The following is a 5,088-nucleotide window of genomic DNA, read 5'->3' on the forward strand; positions in this document are numbered from 1 at the left end:
CCAAACAAATGTGTATGTGTTTTCCTCATAGCTTAGGTATAAGGATATAGGTTTCAGGCACTTTGGAAAGGCCTAGAGACAAAGTATTATCTAAGCACAGAACAAAGAAAAATGCACAGGAGCAAAACCCATCTAGTTTTGGGGTGGATAGGCAAAGATTGAATACTCTCGGTATCAGAGAGTTTTTGCCTTGTGCTCTTTAACCAAACTCAAGATTTCACTGTGAAATAAACTGAAAGGATATTGGTTGTTGGTTTAGAGCACGGGTGTCAAACTCACGTTCACTGGGGGCCACATCAGCCTCACTGTTGCCTTCTAAGGGCCGAATGTAATTCTAGGACTGTATAAATGTAACTACTCCTTAACTAGGGGCAAGGAGCTTGGCACTGCCGCCGGGTAGAAACAAGGTGCCAGGCAGGATAAAATAAGGTGTAGGGCCAGATTTGGCCCATGGGCCTTGTGTTTGCCACCTGTGGTTTAGACTTTTGCCTTTTTTTAAAAAGAGAAATGTTATTTCTTTTAAAAGATTTTATTTGTTTAATTTAAGAGAGAGGGGAAGGGAGGGAAAAAGAGGGGGAGAGACACATTAATGTGCAAGAGAAACATCAATTGCATGCCCCCAACTGGAGACCTGGCCTGCAACCTAGGAATGTGCACCGACTAGAAATCAGATCGGCACTCTTTTGGTTTGCAGGCCTGTGTTCAATGCATTGAGCCACACCTGCCTGGCCTGTTTGTTATTTTTGTGAAAATTTAAGACAGTTGATCTGATACATTTATCTGATGTAGGCTCTAACTGAAATGTTTTTTTCTTTGTCTTTCTTCTCTGTGTCTTGAAGTCCGCTGAATGAAAATCACTTATAATATTGTTGATTTCTAACCAAGTTATTAAAATTTAAAAAATTATTTTTAATTTTTGTTGGTGGAAAGTACATACCATTAAATGTACCATTTTAACCATTTCGAAGTGTCTAGTTCAGTAATGTTAAGTATATTCACATTGTTGGCAACTGATCTCCAGAACTTCTTCATCTTGCAAAACTGAAGCTCTATATCCATTAAAAACAACAACCCCCCTCCCCCCCCCCCCCCCCCCCCGCCCCCGATTTCCCCTCACCCCAGCCTCTGGCAACCACCATTCTTTTTCTGTTTCTGTGAATTGAACTACTGGAAAAAACATCATGTAAGTGTAATCATACAGTATTTGTCTTTTTGTAATTGTCTCATTTCAACTTAGCATCATGACCTCAAAGTTCCTGCATAGGGTAGCATGTCAGCATTTCTTTCCTTTTTAAGGTTGAATGGTGTGAGAGTTATTATCTGGCATTTCAGATGTTCATTCAGTTTTGTTTTTGTTCTTTATTGATCAAAAGATCCAGTTCCTTAAATGGAACACCCTGTTCTGTCTTTAGATTCTTTCACGCTTATTAAAATTCCTCTTTGGTGTTTTAACTCTTTAGCTTGAAGCTGCATGTCTTTGACCTTGGTTATACTACTTAAGAGAAGCTTAGCTATCTAGGCCAAGTTTCCTAGACAGTGGAGGATGTGCCTCTTAAGGTCCCTGGTTGTGGCTGTCCCCCAGGTCAGATTGGTCATAATCATGTGCCCTTTTGTCCTTGCATCTGCCGCCGCTGTCATTGCACGGCCATTCTCTAGTCTGTCCGTGCTGGGAGTTGTCACAGTTCTGAGCATCCCAACCCCAATGACTCTTCCAAATGTGACTATCATGCTCTCATCTGCCTCTGAAGTTGTTTCTATTGTGTTCTCTAAATGCCCTTCCCCTCCTTCCCCACCCCCCTTCCCCTAGAGCTCCTCTGATACTTCTTGTTTTCCCAAGAAAAGATTACTTTTCTGTCAAGACATGTAAAACTTCTTTTCTTTCTCATTGAGCTCCAACCATTTGGTAAAATTCCATTCAACTCCCAAATATTTATGGGAAATGTCTGGGTGTCAGACTACAAACGCCAAGACAAGCAGACACTGCCCGTGTCCCTGAGGAGATCACACACCAGTGGGTCAGCCAGATATGAAGACAAAGACACCGTGGGAAACTGGGGTAGAAGAGCCCTGTGGCCTTTGTGAGAGACACAGTAAGGAAGACCCTTGTCATCGGAGAGAAAATGGGGTTGGACTTTAACAACAGGACAACATTTAAAATCAGTGTTAAAAAATGACTACAAATTGGCTAGAAAAAATTACATTTTTGACTTAGTATCTTTCCTTCTCAATTGTTTGCTTATTAGTACAAATTCACTTTGTAATCCACAGTCCTCAAATTTCTTCCTAAGCACAAAGACACATTGGGCAAGACCAGTCAGCAACTTTTGACAGGTGTTATTATTGCTTGTTGCCCGGACACCACTGCATTTCCTACAAGGACATTAGTTTCGTTTTTGAGGTCCTCTGGGTCTGCTATGTCAAAGAATCCCAGAGGGATCTGAAGGGATGGATCCTGATGAGCTAGCACACTTTAAACTTGTATCAGTCATTTACATGTAAGTGTGAATGAAGCAAGTGGAAGCAGGTTTTGATAGGGCCAGGAAGCTGGGAAGCCACAGAGTAGGAGGGGCGTGAGAAAGAGGTAGCTGTGGATTCACAGATTCACTGGTGGAAAAGGAGTAGGCAAGTTGGAGGATAAGGATCTTGAATAAGCTTAAGACCCGGTTCTCTCTAGAAGTAGCGCTGTGAGTATGCTCAGAAGCATGTCCTCTGAGTCATAGTTTGTTGGAACAATGAATGCCTAAGTCATCTCCAGGGCGGTCTTTGGTAAGTAGCAACCCTCTTTCCCACCTGGGTTCCAAGCACTGAGAAATAGAACAAGGACAAGATGTAGGATAAAAATGTCCCCTTTGCCACTAGTAGAGTGCAAAGTGAAATGAAGGAGCTTCAGGTCTGTTACTCTAGTGAACTTGCTGATTTCAAGCCCAGAACTGAGCACACTTGGTTCTCATACTCCATCTACCTAGCACACTGCACTGGTCTGAGGCAGGCCACCCCACAAGGGTGGGTGACCAAACTCTTCTCCACATTGACCAAGCATACATGCCATTCCTGTTATGCCAGACTGCAGTGGGGACGCTGAGAGAAGCTGGGAGATGCTAACATCCTTGCTTCATAGGAAGAAAGCTTAAGAAACAAGAAAGAGTTTTTTTTGCAATGTGTCTGCTGCCAGGACACAGGTGTCACAAAAACCGCCACTAAATGAAGCCAAAATGAGAAAGGAAAGGACTCACACCAGTATTGTGGTCGTTGGACATGTAGATTCTGGCAAGTCCACCACTACTGGACAGCTGGTCTCCAAATGTGATGGGATCAACAAAAGAACCATCGACAAATTTGAGAAGGAGGCTGCTGAGATGGGGAGGGTCTCCTTCAAGTATGCCTGGATCACGGATAAACTGAAAGCTGAATGCGAGTGTGGTATCACCATTGATACCTCCCTGTGGAAATCCGAAACCAGCAAGTGTTACGTGACCATCATAGATGCCCCAGGACGCAGAGACTTTATCAAGAACACGATGACAGGCACATCTCAGGCTGACTGTGCTGTCCTGATCGTTGCTGCTGGTGTTGGTGAATTTGAAGCAGGGATCTTCAAGAATGGGCAGGCCCATGAGCATGCCCTTCTGGTTTGCACACTGGGTGTGAATCAGCTGATTGCTGGTGTTAACAAAATGGGTTCCACAGAGCTGCCCTACAGCCAGAAGAGATACGAGGAAATAGTTAAATAAGTCAGCACCTACATTAAGAAAATTGGCTGCAACATTTGTGCCAGTTTCTGGTTGGAATGGCGACAACTCGCTGGAGCCAAGTGCTAACATGCCTTGGTTCAAGGGATGGAAAGTCACCCGTAAGGAAGGCAGTGCCAGTGGATCCATGCTGCTTGAAGCTCTGGATTGCATCCTGCCACCAATTCATCCAATCGACAAGCTCCTGCATCTGCCCCTCCAGGATGTCTACAAAATTGGCGGCATTGGTACTGTCCCTGTGGGCTGAGTGGGGACTGGTGTTCTCCAACCTTGCATGGTGGTCACCTTTGCTCCAGTTGGCATTACAATGGAAGTACATTGTGTTGAAATGCGCCATGATACTTTGAGTGAAGCTCTTCCTGTGCCTGTCAAAGGTGTTCATTCATTGTGGCAATGTGGCTGGTATCAGCAGAAACGACCCACCAATGGAAGCAGTTGGCTTCACAGCTCAGGTGGTTATCCTCAACCATCCAGGCCAAATCAGTGCTGGGTATGCACCTGTGCTGGATTGTCGCACAGCTCACGTTGCTTGCAAATGTGTTGAGCTAAAGGAGAAGATTGATTGTTGTTCTGGGAAAAAGCTGGAAGATGGCCCAAAGTTTGTGAAATCTGGTGATGCTGCCATTGTCGATATGGTTCTTGGCAAACCCGTGTGCGTTGAGAGCTTCTCTGACCATCCTCCTCTGGGCCGCTTTGCTGTTCGTGACATGAGACAGACAGTTGCTGTTGGTGTCATCAGAGCAGTGGACAAGAAGGCAGCTGGTGCTCACAAAGCCACCAAGTGTGCCCAGGAAACTCAGAAGGCTAAATGAATATTATCCACAACACCTGCCACCCGTGCCGGTCTCAGCCAGTGGTGGATGCCTGGCCTCAGAACTGTTCATCTCGATTGGCCACTTAAGTAATAGTCAAGGACTGGTTAATGATTACAGTGCATCGGAAAACCTTCAAAAGGAAAGGAGACTGTTTTGTGGACCACTTGTTTTTTTGTGGGTGTGGCAGTTTTAAAGTTATTAGTTTTTAAAATCAGTACTTTTTAATGGAAACAACTTGGCCAAAGTCTGTCACAGAATTTGAGATCCATTAAAACAAAGTTTAATGAGGGGAAAAAATACACCAAAACACAAGAGAAGAGCATTCCCCTGCAACCTGTTACTTTCACTTAATCTCTTTCTTTTTTTAAATTGGGACTCTAAATATCGGTTTGGATGGTATTGCTTTTAAGTTCTTTTTGTTTTTAGTTTTGTCCTTTGTTTCTGGAATTTAAATTTTCTAAGCCTTTTCAGCAAAGAGTTTAGATGTGATGAATTTCAATCCCTCTTTGATTATAGAAATCACA

The 5,088-nt window shown here is 43.8% G+C and overlaps 1 pseudogene; it reads left to right on the top strand.

Annotated features, from left to right (window-relative positions):
- The first annotated feature begins 3,212 nt into the window (after positions 1 to 3,212).
- Positions 3,213 to 4,576, top strand: LOC114508841 (annotated as a pseudogene).
- The last annotated feature ends 512 nt before the right edge of the window (positions 4,577 to 5,088 follow it).

Source organism: Phyllostomus discolor, chromosome 11, assembly GCF_004126475.2.
Source record: "Phyllostomus discolor isolate MPI-MPIP mPhyDis1 chromosome 11, mPhyDis1.pri.v3, whole genome shotgun sequence".
NCBI classification, from domain to species: domain Eukaryota; kingdom Metazoa; phylum Chordata; class Mammalia; order Chiroptera; family Phyllostomidae; genus Phyllostomus; species Phyllostomus discolor.